The sequence below is a fragment of the Ornithorhynchus anatinus genome, chromosome 6 (genome assembly GCF_004115215.2).
Source record: "Ornithorhynchus anatinus isolate Pmale09 chromosome 6, mOrnAna1.pri.v4, whole genome shotgun sequence".
Lineage (NCBI taxonomy): Eukaryota > Metazoa > Chordata > Mammalia > Monotremata > Ornithorhynchidae > Ornithorhynchus > Ornithorhynchus anatinus.
The window spans coordinates 8,258,866-8,277,759 of record NC_041733.1 but is presented as its reverse complement, the minus strand read 5'-3'; the positions used below and the strand labels follow the sequence as shown (position 1 = coordinate 8,277,759).

The following is an 18,894-nucleotide window of genomic DNA, read 5'->3' as shown; positions in this document are numbered from 1 at the left end:
AACCTTGTTCTTCCTTAACTGTGCATGCTCTAAAGCAGGACCTGTGCCTTGAGAATGTTTTATCCTAGTGCCCAAAAGCCTGCTATTGTCTTTCAGCAACACTTCTGATAAACATTAACCTTATGCTAGGCACAGTTTTCAAAGCTGAAATGAGAAGAAAATTAAATCGCTAATGTACATTGTTTCTAGAACCATATGCTGGTACCTGCTTTTAAAAATAATCTTCATATTTCTTAATTTTTTAATGGTATTTGTTAAGCACTTGCAACGCGCCAGGCACTATACTAAGCACTGGGGTAAATACGAGCTAATCATGTTGGACTTAGTCCATGTCCCACCTGGGACTCGTACCCTTAATTCCCATTTTACAGATGAGGTAATTGTGAGTCAGAGAATTGAAGTAGTTTGCCCAAGCTCACACAGCTGGGATTAGAACCTAGGTTTTCTCATTCTCAGGCCCGTACTCTTTCCACTAGGCCATCCTGCTTCTCAGCAGAGATTCCCTCTGATTTCACACCCGCAAACACACCGGAGAATTAGCAGAAGAGCTAGGGAGAGAACCGATCTGGGAAAGCTTCGTGAAGGGTAAGTCTGTCCGGTAGAGCTGAGATCCCCATGGTTTAGTCTCCCTTTAGCCTTTATGCCACTCTTTTCCCGAATTTTCTGGGTCTGCTTCCTCTGACCCCTTCTTCCCCTTTGGTTACTGTGGCTCTCCTTGCCCTCCCAAACCCCTTTCTCTTCAGCCGTTTCCACCTTCTCCCCTTTCTATTTGTCTACTGACTTCGAATTGTACTTTCTCAAGCTTCTAGTGCAGTTCTGTACACACGGTAATTGCTCGGTAAACACCAGAAATTGATTAACTGATCAGTTTTCTCATCTGTAGAATGAGTATTCAATTCTTGTTCTCCCATCTATTTAGCCTGCAAGCCCCATGCAGGAGAGGGACTCTATCTGACCTGATTATCTTGCATCTATCTTAATAATAATAATTGTGGTATTTAAGTGTTGAATATGTGCCCAACACAGTACTAAGTGCTGGGATGGATACAAGCATATCAGGTTGGATACAGTCTCTGTCCACTTCAGCTCTCCAACAACACACATTTATATATCTCTTCTCCCATGCCCTTCTGTTGGGTTATTATTGGGTAGGTAGAGTCCCAGCAATGCTAGAGAGGAGAGTGTAAAAGTCCTCTAAGTACAAAGGTGGAGAAATTCAGCCAGTGCCTAACTTAAGGACTTGTGAGTGTGAAGGAGAGGGATGAGGAAGACAGATCAAGAGGTTGTTCCATAAAGAAGCAGTGTGGCCTGTTTGAAAGAACCTGGTTTTGAGAGTCAGAGGACCTAGGTTGTCAACCCAGCTCTTCCACTTGTCTGCTGTGTGGCCTTGGGTAAGTCACTTAACTTCCCCATGTCTCAGTTCCCGCATCTGCAAAATGGGGATTCATAACTTGTTCCCCTCCTACTTATTCATTCAGTCAGTCAGTCATATTTATTGAGTGCTTACAATGTGCAGAGCACTGGACTAAGCGCTTGGAATGTACAATTTGGCAACAGATAGAGACAATACCTGCCCAACAACGGGCTCACAGTCTAAACGAGGGAGAAAGACAACAAAACAAAACTTAGACTGGGAGTTCCTTGTGGGACCCGATTATTTCATATCTACTCCAGTGCTTACTACAGTGTTTGGCACATAGTAAGTTCTTTATAAATTTCACCAATGTTATTATTATTATTTTCTGAGCCAGTTGGGAAGTCCCACACTCCTGTTTGCTGATGGACTGGGGACAGAGTTCTCAATCTGTGGTATTTACGAGCACGTAGAGAAGCAGCATGACAGTGGAAAGAGCCGGGGCTTGGGAGTCAGAGGTCGCAGGTTCTAAACCCTATCCGCCACTTGTCAGATATGTGACTGTGGGCAAGTCACTTAACTACTCTGTGCCTCAGTTACCTCATCTGTAAAATGAGGATTAAGACTGTGAGCCCCACATGGGACAACCTGATTACCTTGTATCTACCCCAGTGCTTAGAACAGTGCTTGGCACATAGAAAACATTTAACAAATACCATCTTTATTATTATTACTGTGAGCAGAACACTATACTAAGTGCTGATAGAGTTCAATAGAGTAGAGTTGGGAGACACAGAACCTGCTCACAAGGAACTTAAAATCTAGTGGAGGAGTCAGTAAAATAAATTACTGATAAGGCAAGCAGTAATAATAATAATGGTATTTGTTAAGGGCTTACTATGTGCAAAGCACTGGGGTAGATACAGGGTAATCAGGTTGTCCCACGTGAGGCTCACAGACTCCATCCCCAGTTTACAGATGAGGTAACTCAGGCACAGGGAAATTATGACTTGATCACAGTCACACAGCTGACAAGTGGCAGAGCTAGGATTAGAACCCACGACCTCTGACTGCCAAACCCGTGCTCCTTCCACTGAGCCATGCAGTAGAGTATAATGATAGGTACATAGGTCTGTGAGGTGGGGGAAAGGAATGCAAAGGCAGAGGTGACTTTTTATTTCATCTGTATATATTTTTATTACCCTATTCATTTTATTACCCCATTTATTTTGTTAATGAGGTGTACATCCCCTTGAATCTATTTATTGCGATTAAGTTGTCTTGTTTTTGTCCATCTCCCCCAATTAGACTGTAAGCCCGTCAATGGCAGGGATTGTCTCTATCTGTTGCCGAACTGTACATTCCAAGCACTTAGTACAGTGCTCTGCACATAGTAAGCGCTCAATAAATACTTTTGAATGAATGAATGTCACAGGAGGGCGGATAGGGTTGGAAGATGAAATGTCAAAGACATCACTACAGCAGTTCTCTCCCCCAGTGACTTCTTCATGCTCTAGAATGGGAGATATGGCACCTTTCCACTGTTCTCTTCCCTAATAATAATAATAATGTTGGTATTTGTTAAGCATTTGCTATTTGCAGAGAATAATAATTATTATTAATAATAATAATGTTGGTATTTAAGCGCTTACTATGTGCAAAGCTCTGAGGTGGATACAGGGTAATCAGGTTGTCCCCGGTGGGTCTCACAGTTAATCCCCATTTCACAGATGAGGTCAATGAGGCACAGAGAAGTTAAGTGACTTGCCTACAGTCACACATCTGACAAGTGGCCGAGCCGGGATTCGAACTCATGACCTCTGACTCCCAAGCCCATGCTCTTTCCACTGAGCCATGCTGCTTCCCTACTGTCACTCACTCTTAAAAAAAACATGATTGTGATGGATTCAGTTTGGAATCCATGCTTAGAGATCACTCAGCTCTGATTGTATTGGGGGAACTATATTGAGATGCCCCCGATAGCAGTGTGTGTCTGAGCTAGTCACTGACAGTAAAATAAAACTCTGGAGAAGAGGAAGCACTGATTACTGCTTAAAGGAACCCATTTGCTTTGTTCTTTCCAATAAAGCTCTGCATTGTCTCCAGAAGTCGACCCAGGTTGGAAATGCCACCCAGAGCAGGATCTGTGCCACGGAAAATGGAAAATTACTCCAATAGGCTGGGAATATGGGCAGATGCATGGTGAATGCAATTCAATGTAGAAAACTACAAAGCAATAAAGATCTGAGTTTTAAAAATCCAAGAAAATGAAATATATCCTTCAGGCCATAGACTACAAAACATTTAATCGGAGAAAGGACTTGGTTAATGGTGGATAAAACCGTTAAACTTTTGAAAAGAGTGCTTAGTAGCGGCACTGAAGAGAGACAAACAATCTGTCTTTCAACGTATGAATTGAGGGATTGAATATCAGTCAAAGGGAGTTACTCTGGTCTTGAATAACAAAAGAAAGAGGCCACCTTTAGAATAATGGGCTAGATTCAGGTCAACTTATTATCAAAAAATGCTATCACTGAACGGTAGCATATAGCTAAAATCTTTCACTGAACTCAGGGTCTGCGCTTCCAAAGATGAGAGGAATTCGGCCTTGTAATTTTTTTGTAGGAGGACAAGAGGAGAAACTTTACTGAAGCGTACTAAATTCCAGGGGGGGTTGAGAGGAGAGATGCTAAAAAGCTATTTGAGTAGGTTGATGCCCCTCATTCCCACACCTAACACTGAAGTGCAGAAAATGCCTCAACGCCAAGGAGACTGAGACTTTTTTTTCTGCCCCCCAATTTACACGTGCTCTGTGGATGGAACCTAACTGGAAAGGACAAAATGGAGAGAATTTGCATTTAAATAAATAGGTTGTTTAAATGGATGGGAAGAAGTCCCTAAGCATGGATCAGGTGCTCTTGTTCAGGCAGGTGAATTTTCTGGCCACCTTCCCTCCTGAAATTTCCTACCTTGCTGAGGAAACTAAGTGCTTTAATAAGACAGACAAAGTACTTTTATAATGGAAACTAGAAAGATAGCTGAGAGGTCTGTTTAATCAGGCTGATATGAAGCCAGAAGCTGTATAAAATGGAAAATAAAAGGGAAAAGGTCTCCCAAGAATGAGAGTGATTCAGAATAAAAGCACTATAAAATTTGATAAGAGGAGGAAAGAGTTCCAGGGACACCAGTGAACATCAGAGTGATACAGACAGATAGAGGAGAAAGAGAGTGGATGGTGGGATAAGGGTCATATAAAAATGAAGTAAATGGAAAGAATGAGAATGGATATTACAGGCAGGCATTCATTCCAAAATAGTTCAAGGTATGTCAGAGCATTCTGGAATAATGCTCTTTTCTGATGTTTTCAAAACAAAACTTTATAGCAGGATATCCCTATCTGGAAAAGAAGGATTTTCATACTTGTTGTTTAGTGAAGTTAGAGGCGGGGGAAATACAATCCGACTGTTGCATCTAGAACTCGAAGAGGTGGCTCACTGCTTTCACACACGTTAAGGTGCCTAGAATTCAAATGGCAAGTTGTCCCATCAGCGTCGGGACCAGACGCAGATGTCAATAGGCTCTTTGGTTATGTTCCTCTCCAATTAAGATGTCAATAGAATATAAAACCAATCCAATGTTCTAATTCTAGGCTGCTGATTTTCTACCTACTTCTCCTTGTCACTAAAAAAATGAAATTAATCTTAATGTTACTTCCTGAGAGCACATTGGAGAAATCTAGGATGTTCAGGAAAATTATTTGGCCCATTCCTTTACCTTTATCTGGATCCTATAATTATAATAACCTGAAATGCAGTATTAATAATGTTGGTATTTGTTAAGCGCTTACTATGTGCCGAGCACTGTTCTAAGCGCTGGGGTAAACACAGGGGAATCAGGTTGTCCCACGTGGGGCTCACAGTCTTAATCCCCATTTTACAGATGAGGGAACTGAGGCACAGAGAAGTTAAGTGACTTGCCCACAGTCACACAGCTGACAAGTGGCAGAGCTGGGATTCGAACTCATGAGCCCTGACTCCAAAGCCCGTGCTCTTTCCACTGAGCCACGCTGCTTCTCGTGGCTTCAGTATTGGATCAGACCAACTCCCGGTGGAATAACGTGATTGGTGTCCTAATTATTGGTGAGGTCAATCAATCCCTGGTATTTATTGAGCACCTACTGTGTTCAGATCATTGAAATTAAGCAATGGAGAGAGTAAAAAAAAACAACAATGGACTTGATCTTCTACTTGGTCTACTGAAGCGGCATGGCCTAGTGGATAAATCATGGGCCTGGGAGTCAGAAGGATCTGGCTTCTAATCCCAACTCCACCACTTCTCTGCCGTGTGACCTTGGTAACTGTAAAATGGAGATTAAGACTGTGAGCCCTATGTGGGATAGGGACTGTGTCCAACCTCATATTCCAGTATCTACTCCAGTGCTTAGAACAATACCTGGCACATAGTAAGCGCTTAACAAATACCATTCTTCTTCTTCTTATTATTATTGGTCACCACCCTCAAGAAGTTTACAGTCTAGCAGCAGGAAGCTAGGAGGAAGGGGACGTGGTAAGACAAAAACATAACAGAATTATAGAGAAGAGGAAAAAGGAATAGAAAATATATACTTGAGAGAATAGTCTGATTCTCTGCAACACAATTTTTAGTAACATTCATTTTTTAATAACATGGAATGTGATTTGGTGAAAATATTTATCCTGTTCTGATTTATCTAGGGAGTAGAAGATGCTTTTGTTACTCTAAGTAGCTATGTCTTGACCCATCCACACCATCTAAATCTTCCTAGTGTCAGTCAGCTTTGGAATAGGATTTGGAATGTCTGAAAGGTAAGACTTTAAGTCAGATGAGAAAAAATCTATAGACTACGGTCTGGCATTGATGTACCTAATGATGGTCCTTGTCACAGCAGACACAGAGTTAAGATGACCTCAGTGGAAGTTGACAGGTCACGAAGGTGAATTAAAGGATGTGTAATATCAATAAAAACCCCATAAAGCAGAAAAGAAACACACATACACACACAGAGAGAAAAAGCAAAAAAAAACCCTCCTTTTGCCTATTTTTTAAAAAATTGAAAAAAACTAAGCCCTAGAGTTAATGTTCTCTGGGAAAATGTATTTGTCTAAGAATCGAAGAAATTTTCATGCCATTTCTAGCACATGTTGCCATGGTTTTTAATAACCATTCCAGCTAGCATGAGTAAATAGAGCAGTGCTACTATTCAATTCTGAGCACACACACACAAATATACACACACACACATATTCACACACACACACTTTTCCTGTATGCAGGTAGATAGATATCTGAGGCTTATCTACACAGGAAGATGTATTTCTATTAGAAATGTTATTTTTCCTGGACAAATAATAATCCTGACACCACTTAAATAGTAGACACTCCTTTAAAGCCTGTTCATTTTATAAATTATGCTTTGGTTTTGTAAAAGAACCATTCATTTTGTCTATCATCTTACCTAAATTTGAACTAGCACTTAGAGAGTAAACATTTTCATTGTTAATGTGTTTTAATTGGTATTGGTCATTCAGGTGCAATTTTGTTATGTATGGGTAGGTTTTATCTGATGTGACATTGAATCTTTTAGTTCCAATTGTTCTACACTAAAAGGATAAATTTATCATAAAGTAATCTTATGAAGAATGTCGGGCAAAGGACTAGCTATGTAAGCAATGTACTATATATACTAGCTATATAATCAATTTAGAGTATTTGAGTGCTTACTTTGACCAGAATATTGTACTAAACGACCCTGAGAGTACAATGACTTGATTCCTTCCCTCAGTGAGCCTGCAGTATAGCCGGAGAAATGGACATAAAATAAATTACAAGTAGGGAGAAGGAATAGAGAAGACAAGATACATAAGGGCAGCAAGGTTGGGTGTGAGTATCCAAGTGGAGTTGGTAGAGAGGCAGGTGGAAGGAGGAAAGAAGGTATGAGATGAGAGATAGAGATAAAGATATTTATCATATATATATATATATATAGAGAGAGAGAGAGAGAGAGAGAGAGAGAGAGATATCTTTAGATAAAGACAGATGAAGATAAAGAGAGAAGGCCTCCTGGAGGAGATGTAATTTTAGAATGGCTTGAAAAGTGGGGAGAGGAGTTTTCATCCAAGGGTAAATGGGAAGGGAATTCGAAGCAAAAGAAGGATAAGAGAAAGACAGAGAGAGAGACAGTCACAGACACAAATGAGAATAGGGTATTCTTATAAAAGTCACTGCCGAGGGCCCAATGATGAAGGAAACTGCCAAAAGGATGAGAGAGGCAAAGACTTCTGGTACAGATACTGTAATGTCCACTCACCACAGATCACATGCCAAATAGACCTTAATTCAGAAGGATGAACCAAAGCCTTACTGAAGGCCTATCTCCTTCAAGAGCCCTTCCCTGACTAAGCCCTCATTTCCATTTCTCCCATTATCTTCTGTGTCTCCCTGATTTGCTTCCTTTATTTATTTATATTACTGTCTCTCTTCTCCTCTAGACTAGAAGCTTCTTGAGGGAGGGCACATGCTCGTTATAGTGTTACACTGTACTTTCCCAAGCACTTAATACCGTTCTCTGCACTAGTAAGTGGTCAGTAAATATGATTGATCGATAAAGTACATTACAGTGGGTAGAGCTTGCAATCTGGCAGGGGAGGCAGGTATTAAAAGAAATTTGAGGTAAGGGATACTTTAGTATAAGAATATGTATATAAGTTCTGTGGATAGGGATGAGGTGGAGAGTACCTAAGTGCTTAAGGATTATAAACTCCTTGTGGACAAGGAATATGTTTACTAAATTTACTATACTATGTATGTATATTATAATATAGAGTGTATATACTATATATTATTGTACACTCCTAAGTGCTTAATAAAGTGCTCTGCCGACAATAAGTGCTCAGGAAATATGACTGATTGACCGATTAAGTGCATGGGAGAGACAGGAGGGAGAGAAGCAGTGATGCCTAATGGAAGGAGCCTTCTGGGAATAATGGAAGGATCTGGGTTCTGATCCTGGCTCTACCACTCTGAGTAGTTACAAGATAATCAGGTTGTCCTACGTGAGATTCACAGTCTTAATCCCCAATTTACAGACGAGGTAAGTGAGGCACAGAAAAGTTAAGTGACTTGCCCAAGGTCACACAGCAGACAAGTGGAAGAATCAGGATTAGAACCCACGTCCTCTGACTCCCAGGCCCGTGTCGTTTCCACTAAGCCACACTGCTTTATTATTATTATCATTATTATTATTATTATATATGTAGGGAGAGGGTGTTCCAGTCAAGAGGGAGGGGGTGATCAAGGGTGATCAATGGTGGATGAGGCGAGATTGAGGACAGTAAGTAGGCGTGAAGTGCACAGGCTGGGTTTCTGGGGAGAGAAAATTGATTGAATGCCTTGATACTTGATGAGGAGATGGATGGGGAACCACTGGAAGCACTTGAGGAGTGGGGAGACGGGCACAGAGAGAAGTATGGATGGGAGCGAAGCTGGAGCCAGGAGACTGGAGGCAGGAAGATAGGATAGGAAGTTGAAGCCTTACTCAAGGCACAGTGTAACAAGTGCTTGAACTAGTGTGGTATTAATCTCTTAGTCAAACAGAAACTCCTTGCCATAGGCTTTTAAAGCACTCGATCAGCTCCCCCGACCCTAATAATAATGTTGGCATTTGTTAAGCGCTTACTATGTGCAAAGCACTGTTCTAAGTCACATGGGGCTCACGGTCTTAATCCCCATTTTGCAGATGAGGTAACTGAGGCACAGAGAAGTGAAGTGACTTGCTCAAAGTCACACAGCTGATGAGCAGAGGAGCTGGGATTTGAAACCATGATTTCTGACTCCCTAGCCCGTGCCCTTTCCACTGAGCCACGCTGCTTCTTTAACCTGCCTCACCTCCCTGATCTCCTATTACAGCCCAGTCTGCAAACCTGGTTCCTCCAGGACCAGCTTACTCACTCTGCTCCCATCTCATCCAACTCGACACTGACCTCTTTCCCAGGTCCTCCCCTTAGCCTGGTACTCCGTCCCACTCCGTATACACCAAGCCACCACTCTCTCCACCTTCAATAATAATAATAATAAGGTTGGTATTTGTTAAGTGCTTACTATGTGCAGAGCACTGTTCTAAGGGCTGGGGTAGATACAGGGTAATCAGGTTGTCCCAAGTGAGGCTCACAGTCTTCATCCCCATTTTACAGATGAGGTCACTGAGGCAGAGAGAAGTGAAGTGACTTGCCCACAGTCACACAGTTGCCAAGGGACAGAGATGGGATTCGAACCCATGACCGCTGACTCCCAAGCCCGTGCTCTTTCCACTGAGCCAAACCATTTCTAAGGTCACGTCTCCTCCAAGAGGCTGGCCCTGATTAAGCCCTCTTTTCCCCGGCTCACGGTCCCTTCTGAGTCATCTATGCAATTCAATCTGTGACCTTTGGCAAACCCCACCCCAACCCCTTAGCATTTATATATGTATCTTTAAATCATATATTATAAATCATGTATTTATTCATATTAATGCCTGTCTCTCCCTATAGACTGTATGTTATTAAAGTCAGGGAATATATCTGCTAATTCTCTTGCATCGTACTCTCCCAAGTGCTAAGTACAGTGCTCTGCAAATGATATGCACTCGATAAATATAATTGATTGGTGTTTATTGAATGCTTACTGTGTCCAGAGCAAAAGGCTTAGTGCTCGTGAGAGTACAGTGCAGTAGATTATAATAGACACAATCCCTGCTCACAAGCAGCTTACAATTTATTCAAGGAGGCAGACGTTAAAATAAATTACAGTGAAAGGAAATGGCAGTATGTGAGGATAAAATCATTAAGTGCTGTGGGGTGAAGGTGAAGTAATTATCAAGTGCTTAAGATGTACAGATCCAGGAGCATAGGCCTAAAGCTTCAGGGAAGGATGAGTAAGAGTAATAAGGGCTTAATGAGCAGCTTACATGGAGAGGAAGGAACACATTCTGGAGGTGTTGTGGAGATAGAATTGACAGACTTTAGTGACTGACTGAATATGCCAGTTCATGGAAAGAGATGTCAATTTTAATGCCAAGGATGAGACAGGAAGAATGGTGGTGTGTCCACAGTGATAGAAAAGTCAGAGGGAGGATAGAATTGAGAAAGAAGGTGAGAGGGCCGGTTTGGGAAATTTTGAGTCTGAGGTGATCACGGGACATCCAGGTAAAGGTATCTTGAAGGCAGGAGGAAATGTGACATTGCAGAGAGAGGTGAAGATGCAGATTTGGGAGTAGAGATGGTAGTCAAAGTCATGGGAATGAAAGAACTCCCCAAGGGAGAGGGTGTAAGTGGAAAATTAAAATCCATAACTGAGCCTTGAGACACTACCGCAGCTAATTAATCAGTGGTGTTTATGGAGCCTTTTCTGCGTACAGAGCACTGAACTAAGTGGGTGGGAATATACAATATGTACACATTCCCTGCCCACAGGACCTTACAGTCTAGAGGGGGAGGTAGACATTAAAATAAATTATGGATGTATTCTTAGGGATAGGAGTTAGGGGAGGAGCCAGTAAAAGAGACTGAAAAGCAGGGGCCAGGGAGTTAGGAGAAGAACTGGGAGAGGACGATGTCAGCGAAATCAAGGTTTGGTAATGTACCCAGGAGAACTGGGTGGGCCACACTGTCAAAGGCAGGTGAGCAGACAAGGAGCATTAGGGTGGAGCAGAGCCAATGGGATTTGGCAAGAGGAGGTCACTGGAGACATTGGAAAGAGATGAGGTTTCCATTTAACTTAGGCTGGGTCCACCTAGACACTGTACAAAATGCTACCAAGAGGCACAAAGGACTGAAAGGAGAGGTTCCTACTTTCAAAGAAAATCTTGTCTAAAGATGTTCTGTTGTTTGTTTATGGTGTTGGTTAACTGTTTACTATATGTCAGGCACTATTCTAAGCACTGGGGTAGATACAAGTTAATCAGGCCCGGATACAATCCCTGTACCTCACGGGGCTCTCAGTCTAAAGTCATACAACAAATACCATAAATGAGGACGTTAGGAGAAGCTGCCATAAAAAGAGTTCACTCAAGATAATTAGAACCCAGACAACGAATTTATCACATATCGACAACTGTGTACATTAAAAGGAGCAAATGAAATGACAAGGTACGCTAGAAGCAGATGGGATCAATGTTGGAAGGTCTCTTAGAGTTGGTCTTTAGTGGAATTTGAAGGAGGAAGGCAGATGGCAGGAAACCCAGAAGTGTGAGTCATTTTTGTAAGGTCCATCGTAATTATGGCTCAGTATTTGTATATCACAGATCTGTCTGATATTCCCTTGCCCCGTTATCTCTCCACAGACAAAGACATCATCTGTCCCTGATGCAATCACAGCAGTGGGAGAGGGTTTGTTTGCACGGGAGTTGATATGAACAGCTGATAATGATAAATGGATGAGGAAAATACTAACTGCTTTTCACCTGTCAGGAAAGAGAATGAGTCTTGAAGACTCATATAAAAGGCCTAGAGAGTGAGTTACATTTTTTTTAATGAAAATAGCAAAGCGTTGAAGATAAGAATTTGTTTTTCCCCAAGAAGGAAATGCAGTGAGTGTCATGAGGAACCGGGAAGGATGTATCCGCAGTAAAAAGGCATTTCTTTCCTCTTTCCCCGTAACTTCATTCCAACCAGATGTCTTCATCTGATTACTAGCAACTCCAAGCTTGCTTCAGACAGACCTTTGGTAAGATTTCTAGTTCTGCTGAATTTTGTTCTTGCATTGCATAGTTCGGCATCAAGGGACAACTCCCTGAAAATCTGCCAATTTTCTCTGAAGCAGAATAAGGAATGGGACTCAGGTTTCAATAGAAATGAGTAGTACAAGTTTGATTCACAGAGATAATGAAAAAGCAGTGGTTTCAATCTGTTGGGTACGTTTTCATTCCTTTTCCATCTGAGGAGAGAGTTGGTGTGTAAAGTCAATCCCTGCAGCCTCTCTCCAGGAAGAAGGGCCAAAGAAATGACTTCCTGCCTGCATTCCTTCCCTGATTCTTCCCTGTCCTCTCTCCTAAATTAGTACATTCTCCTTCCTCAGTGATACAGCTGTCTTCTCTGCTCCTTAGCCTATATGTACTTATTTTAATAATAATAATAATAATGTTGGTATTTGTTAAGGGCTTACTTAAGCGCTGGGGTAGATACAGGGTGATCAGGTTGTCCCAGGTGGGGCTCATAGTTTTAATCCCCATTTTACAGATGAGGTAACTGAGGCACAGAGAAGTTAAGTGACTTGCCCACAGTCGCACAGCTGACAAGTGGCCGAGCTGACATTCGAACCCATGACCTCGGTCTCCCAAACCCGGGCTCTTTCCACTGAGCCATGCTATTTTAATGTCTGTCTCCCCAACTAGACCATAAGCCTCTCACAGGCAGGGATGGGGTCCACTGATTCTATTGTATTGTACTTTCCCAAACAGTTCAATTCTCTGTAAACATTAAGCCCTTGGTAAATACCACCGATTGGTTCTTATTATGTTGAAACAGAGAATTTTGCTATTACTCTATCAATTGCAGAATCTGATGACTTTTTCCTACACATTTCTCCATATTTTGACCGGTAGCAACACGAACATATTTGTTTTTTGGAAGTTTCCCCTGAAACTCAAGAGAGTTGTTCAAAGGGTAGATGGTAGCTAGTACTTTTAGCAACTTAGATAATTTCATAGCAAAGATTTAATAACAAGAACAATTATAATGATCATTATAATAATGGTTCTTGTACAGTGCTTACAATGTCCCAAGCACTGTTCTAAGAGTTGGGGTAAATTCAAGATAATCAGGTTGGACACAGTCCCTGCCCCACATGGGGCTCACGGTATAAATAGTATAAATAAGGCCAGACTTCCATAACAAGGTGTACCGAGGAGCAATTAAGGCTTCCATCAGTAAAGTAAAAACAATTTCAACAGTAAAATCCTCTCTGTCACTTCCAAAGATTCAACTTGAACCTTTCAACATAGTCGTTTCTGTAGTCAGAGTGCCGTTAAGTAATAGTGAGTCTAGTAATTTAATGTTTACCAAGTTTCAAAAACAAAGCTCTCTTTTAAATTTTAAATATGCCGGCAAAGTTTTACATAATATATAAAAAGTTTCAGAGGAAATCAGATGTGATCATGATTTGAAATCCCAGCAGTCACAACCTAAAAATTTAAATATGCAGTATGACCAACTTGTTCCACTCTTTTATTGCTACTGCACGGAACTTTGCTACTTAGAGTTCATTCTGATGGAAATTGGAATTGTATTTGCAGTGATTTATGGGAATTTGTGTAGACAGAAGATTCCCAACAACAAATTTCCTAACCGGATTATCTCTGTTCCAAAAACTTAAAAAGGGGTAGTTATGAGTAGAAGCTTAATTCTCTGAAAATAAGATTTTTCGTTTTAATATTGAGCATTAAGAGAGCTAAATTGCTGAAGGGAAAGGAAAATGAAGTGCTGGGGAAGATTAACACCATAGCGAACCGCCTCAGTTGCCTCATCTGTAAAATGGGGATGAAGACTGTGAGCCTCACGTGGGACAACCTCATTCCCCTGTATCTACCCCAGTGCTTAGAACAGTGCTCTGCACGTAGTAAGCGCTTAACAAATACCAACATTATCATTATTATTATTATATCAATAGAGACCTCTACATAGTGTCAGTGGAGGAAAACAAAGTATACACCGCTGCTCACAGGTTAAATACACTGAAAGAGTTCTACAAACCTGAAAAGCCTGACTTTCTAATCTTCATATCCCTGGTGTTATCTGTAGTATTTAACAGTGGTTTGCCTAGTTAAGGGGGATACTGGAAGAAGTTTAGACACGAAGTTACCGTAGGATGCTTTATAAAAGGGGCCTACTCTAAACTCCTCATAGGTCTAGAGTCTCGTTGGGTGGAATACATACAAGGGGCTCCAGATGTCCCAGATTCCTTGAGCTAAAGCTAATCTTGAATTCTGCATAAAAATGGCTGAATCTGAACTATTACATTTGCATCTAAGCTGGGAGAAGTGCTACAGGCAGACAGGTAGTGGTTCAGAAATACAATTTATGATCAGTAGGTTACTTTTCCCCGTTCTAAGAAGATACTTTAAGTCTGAGCGATGAACAGATGGTTAAAGAAATCTTTGAAGAAATTCACAAGTAAAAGCACATGGAATAATGAAGACTCTGACTTCCCTGTAGTAAACTGAGTTCCGACTCCTAAGTCCTCTATTTGATCCACAGGATATTGTTTCGGCTACTGGCCGCTAGCCAGCTTCACAGAATATGATTGCACTATCTTGTTTTAAAGTTCATTAACCCTTCTTGATTAATCTCATTTTGCCGTTCATCTCCTTCCCTCCAACAGCAGTTTGGACACGTTTCTGCTTGGGGAAAATTGTTTTATGAACTGCTCTTCACATTTTGGTTCGGATAAACCCATCACGTGGATTCGGAGAGAGGTTCGGCCTCAACAGCTTTCTCAGTGTTGTTGGAGATGCACCTGAGAAACTGGAGATATTATTCTGGGATCTGACTGCCTGTGAGCACTCGACAAATACTCAGTAAACATCCTAATATCGAGGAGATCATTCATTCAATAGTATTTATTGAGCGCTTACTATGTGCAGACCACTGTACTAAGCACTTGGAATGTACCATTCGGCAACTGATAGAGACAATCCCTGCCCGATGACGGGCTCACGGTCTAATCGGGGGAGACAGATGGACAAAAACAAGACAACATAATCACGATAAATACAATCAAGGTGATGTACACCTCATTAGCAAAATAAATAGGGTAATAAAAATCTATACAAATGAGCACAGTGCTGAGGGGAGGGGAAGGGAGAAGAGGAGGAGCAGAGGGAGAGGGGGCTTAGCTGAGAGGAGGTGAAGGGGGGGAAGGGAACAGAGGGCAGAGAGGGAGCAGAGGGAAAAGGGGAAGATCAACATTGGTGTGATGATAGTTAATTCATAAAGGAGCTGCTATAACCAGGTCGGTAATGCAAAACACTTGTCTTTCATGACTCAGTACTTCGTGATTTAGAATATACCAAGGATTATCAACCAGAAGGGGAAATCAATGTGCTTTGGGACTGGTAATGGTGCATATTTAGAAGACATTCTGTCAACCGGCCAGTCAGTGTATTTAATGAGCGTCTTCTGTGTGCAAAGCACTGTACTAAGTGCATGAGAGAGTACAGTGTAACAGCATCGGTGGGCACGTTCCGTGCCCACAAAGAGTTTACTGTCTAGAGGGAATCTTTCAAATCAGTCAGTCACAAGTACTTATGGAGCACTTACTGTGTGCAGAGCACCATATGAAGCATTTGGAGAGTACAAGTTCTTACTGATCCCCCCCCCCCCCCCGTTGGCCCCACAGCTCATATGTGCATATCCTTAATTGATTTTAATGTCTGTCTCCCGCTCTAGCCTGCAAGCTCTTTGTGGACAGGGAACATGTATACCAACTCTGTTGTACTGAATTCTTCCAAGTGCTTAGCGCAGTGCTCTACACGTAGAAAGTGCTCAGTAATTACCACTGACTGATTAAAAACATCTGTCTCCACCTCTAGACCGTAAGCTTCTTGTGGACAGCGAGTGTGTCTACAAACTCTGCTGTATTGTACTCTCCCTAGATCCTAGACAGTGCTTTGCACAGAGTAAGTACTCAACAAATCCCATTGATTGCCTTAGAGTTAGATGAAACAATCCCTGCCCTTGAGGAGGAATGGATAGGACTGCTGGCCATTACTACACTGGGTCAATCCATGGCCAGCATCCGCGATTCTAGATCGTCCTACCCTGCTGGGTGGGTTTCTAACACAAACTCCACCGTTTCAGATTTCTATGTACAAATATCCACTTGTTCATTTTACAGTGTGGTCTAGTGGATAGCGTACGGGCCTGAGAGTCAAAAGGACCTGGGTTCTAATCCCTGCTCTGCCACTTGTCTGCTGTGTGACCTTGGGAAAGTCATTTCACTTCTCTGGGCCTCACTTACCCCCTCTGCAAAATGGGGACTGAGACTGGGAGCCTTATGTGAAACAGAGATTGTGTCCAACCTGATTATCTTGTATCTACCCAGCTTTTGGTATAGTGACTGGCACATATATTAACAAATACCACAATTATCATTATTTTTATTATTATTACTTGACTTACACTTATAGACAAATGGCATTACACTGCAAAAAAAAAATCCTCCCTAACCTTGGCTCTTCCTATTTTTTTTTTTCATCCTCAATTGGAGAAAGCACACAGGTAGTAAAATCAAATAAATCAGCAAGCTGTCATACTTAAACCCCAGCTCATCCTGTCAGTGGCTGTCTGGTTATTTCCAAGACTGTTTAAATGTCCCTTTTTAAATCTTTAACTATACCTTGGGTGCCCTTATGAAACACGAGATTGCACTTGAAGCATTTTTCTTGTATTGCCTACAACGAGAGCCCTTAAAATAATTTGATAATTCAGAGAAAATGAAATTAATGAGCTATAATTTTTTTCCATTGTAGAACTCCCTCAATGACATCCTCACGACTCTCTCCCAAAGTCCATAATTAGGGATCGTGCACACCATGAACTTTGTCGTTCATAAGGTTTATTTTTCTGCCAAGTGGATTGTGGTGAACTGAGAAACCATCCAGAATTGCAGTTTGACAAGGAGTGTGGGAGGGGTTTGTGAAATGGCAACCAAGATCATCAGAATTATCTTGCTTCCGTTTTTAGAATTGGAGAGGGAAGTTGGGAGTCTATTGATCTGGGCAGGATGAGGGATTCAGATCATTGATAATCAGGGAAATTATCCTTCATTTGCGGCATGGCTTCATAGGAGGAACATGGACCTGGGAATCAGAGGACCTGGGTTCTAAATCTAGCTCTGCCACGTCCTGCTGTGACCTTGGACCAGGAATGATAATAATTTCCGTATTTGTTAGGCGCTTACTATGTGGCAAACACAGTACTAAGTGCTGGGCTAGACCCGAGTTAATCAGGTAGGGCACACAGTCTAAGTAGGAGGGTATAGAGGTATTGAATTCCCATTTTACAGATGAGGGCACTATGGCTCAGACATGCTCAGTGATTTGCCCAAAGTCCCACAGGAATCAAGTGCCAGTGCTGGAATGAGAACCCAAGTCTTGGGATTTGCATGCCTGCGATCACCTCTGCCAAACTCTCTTCCCCTCTTCAAAGCCCTACTGAGAGCTCACCTCCTCCAGGAGGCCTTCCCAGACTGAGCTTCCCCTTTTCTCTCTGCTCCCTCTGCCTCTCATGCCCCCTCCTCACCTCCCCTCAGCTAAGCCCCTTTTCCGCAACTTTCCCTCTGCTCCTCCCCCTATCCCTTCCCCTCCCCTCAGCACTGTGCTCATTTGTATATATTATTACTCTATTTATTTCGTTAATGAGGTGTAAATAGAATCCCCTTGATTCTATTTATTGCTATTAAGTTGTCTTGTTTTTGTCGGTCTTTCTCCCCCGACTAGACTGTAAGCCCGTCAGTGGTCAGGGATCGTCTCTATCTGTTGCCGAATTGTCCATTCCAAGCGCTTAGTACAGTGCTCTGCACACAGTAAGCGCTCAATAAATACTATTGAATGAATGAATGAATCTTTCCACTAGGCCGTACTGCTGCTTCTCAGGCTGGGGAAAAGAGGGCTTAAATAGAGAAGGCCGCTTGGCGAGGCCTGGTATTCCTGCTATCCCTCAGGGTTCCCCCTTCTATGAAAGGACAGTTGGGCTCAAGTGTCTACTCCACTAGGGTAGACATTTGACCTTGGAGGCCACTGCTCTTTCTCTCTTAGGCACAGGCAGGGGTGGAAGGGCAGGAGGTGGAGATAGCTAGTCTGCCACTGTTGAGTCAAGCAAGATGTCACAAATCCCAAGAAACCTTGCCCCCCAAAGCTCTCCTCAGTGGCCTGAGGACCCAGGAACTACTCCGTGGAAGTCCCCCCTCCTCCTACTGAGCGGGGTGAGGAAGTAGCTAGGTGACCTAAAATGTATTTTGAAGGGGATCGGTAGCATCTCCTAGTCGATAGAGTCTGGGCCTGGGAGTCAGAAAGCCCTGGTTTCTAATCCACTTGTCTGATGTGTGGCTTTCTAGTCACTTCTCTGTGCCTCAGTTCCCTCATCCGTAAAATGGGGATTAAGACTGTGAGCTCTACGTGAGACAGGGAATGCCACTGACCCAATTATCTTATATCTACTCCAGCTCTTAGAACAGTGCCTGGCACATCATAAGTGCCTAATAAATACTGGTATTATTATTATTACAAGAAGTAGAGTGGCTTAGTGGAAAGAGCCCGGGCTTGGGAGTCAGAGGTCGTGGGTTCTAATTCCAGCTCTGCCACTTGTTGGCTGTGTGACCTTGGGCAAGTCACTTAACTTCTCTGTGCCTCAGTTCTCTCATCTGTAAAATGGGGATCAAGACTGTGTGTGACTGCTGTGTGACCTTGGGAAAGTCATTTCACTTCTCTGGGCCTCAGGTACCTCAGTTAGTGGGACAACCCGATTACCTTG

General features: G+C 42.3%; 1 long non-coding RNA gene across 2 annotated transcripts in view; it reads left to right on the top strand.

Moving 5' to 3' along the window:
• The first annotated feature begins 468 nt into the window (after positions 1-468).
• The window catches only part of LOC114812781, a 165,505-nt gene continuing 147,079 nt past the window's right edge, over positions 469-18,894 (top strand). For both annotated transcript variants that reach the window (XR_005660149.1, XR_003760410.2), the window contains exon 1: positions 469-585. This is a non-coding gene — a long non-coding RNA (uncharacterized LOC114812781). The remainder of the gene's footprint in view (positions 586-18,894) is intronic.